Below are 1,819 nucleotides of genomic sequence, written 5' to 3'. Positions count from 1 at the left end.
ACTGTTCTTCGATATCATTGTTAAAAATCATGCAAAAATCTTACCATACAATTAGTTACTGAAACCAATTAAATGAGACTTCCTTGATGGCAATTCACTGCAGAGGACTGAACTTTCTTTCCCTCTGTTTGTCATCCATTTCTTTCCTTGTGTCCTCTTTGCTTGTGTGAGTCATACATCACTTTTTCCAGTTCAAACTGGAATCACCTTTAGGTGGAAATTTCAATTGGTAATACTTCATAAATTCCTTAGCCATGTACAACATATACACTTATAGTTAAGTAAAAAATGTCTCYAGCAATAGTATCCTCATTTCTTGTCACAGCTACAGAAAATAAATGCCCCTTTACAACACTGCTCAGAAGAATAACCCAGCGCCTTTCACCTCCTTTGCCCCAATCAAAACTGCTTCTAATGGAATAATCTATGACTGTGCGCTTAAGAAAAGGYAGATTCAGAGTGACTCTGAAGTGACTTGTGATGCAACTTTAAATTACCACCTGATTCAGATTCTGGTGGAACAAGAGACCTCTAGACCAACAATAAAGCCAGCAAAAAAGACCCCAGAACGTGTAGATGCAAGGAGGAGTGAGGCAACATAGAAAAGACATAATCTTACTTTAATTTGCTAAAAGTTAGGATTAATTTCTCTATACTCAGTGGAGAAAGAGGGGCTCCTCCATGGAGCGATGCACATTGTGAAATGGGAATTTGTGCTGAATTTTCCTCTTAAGGTGCCCTTCTCCTTCCCTTGACTGTAGATAAGACATTTAAGTTTTAGATTAACAAAGATGGGCAAGACAAATTTAAGTAAATGCTAATGTATCACATGCTCTCTATCGAATGATAGGCAGTACGTTATTACATTAATTAAGCATATACAGAGAATGCATCTCACAAAATGCATCTCAGGTTTAGAAAGCACCAATAACCTTGAAAACATCATAAACATCAGGAGAAGCATAGCAGCTAGAAAAGATACAGTGACTAAGAAGGACAAAGAGAAGGTAAATAAAGAGAAGATAAACTGTCCTACTTGGTACATTTGCAACCCCTATAGCCCAGCTCTAAGAAAGAACAGCTCAGGTAACAGCTGCTTTTGGCAGCATACTGGAGACACTGGTGCAGTTTACCAAAAAAAAAAAAAAAAGCGTTTTTTTTTTAAAAAGTCATCTTAAGCATCTGCTCAGGATACCTAGTGTACACTGCCATGCTGTTAAACAAAGCTTCAGAAAACAGCAGCCACAACCAAACAGGCAACTGTTTGAAAAGGGTTTTCGGGTATGCTTTCAGCTTATGATGCTTTGTTTCTGTGCTCTGCACTTTGTAACGGACACTTCAACCCGGGCAGGTGACGCTTCTCTCCCTCGCCTCGCAGCCACCGAGGGCGATCAGAGCCAGGTCCACGCGTAACAGCGATATCCAAGCTCAGCACTCGGCGAGGTCAGATGGATGTGCGAAGGGCCGCGAGCAGCAACCGCCACCCCAACCGGATGCCCCGACCCCCTCAGTCATKGCGACCCAGGCGGCCGCGGTCCGTTACCGCGGCTAACGGCCCCGGCCACGCCTGCGCCTGCGCACAACGTGCCCCGCCCCCGGCTCCGCAGCGAGCAGCGCCGCGCCCCGCGAGGGGGGGTGGAGCAACCGCAGGTCTCCTCCAATRGGAAGGCGAACTCCTTTTTTCTTCCCACCTCTCTTTCCATCCTGCCAATCAGCGCTCGCTTCCTCAGCCGCCCCGCGAGCTGCCCCGGCCAATGGGGAGGGGGCTCCTTGGGCGGGGCTGATATTCAAACGGAGAGCGGCGCGCGGCGCGCGGCGG

The sequence above is a fragment of the Nothoprocta perdicaria genome, unplaced genomic scaffold (genome assembly GCF_003342845.1).
Source record: "Nothoprocta perdicaria isolate Ctin4 unplaced genomic scaffold, notPer1 scaffold_21, whole genome shotgun sequence".
Lineage (NCBI taxonomy): Eukaryota > Metazoa > Chordata > Aves > Tinamiformes > Tinamidae > Nothoprocta > Nothoprocta perdicaria.
The sequence above is the reverse complement of the archived record's forward strand: the minus strand, read 5'-3'. Positions refer to the sequence as shown.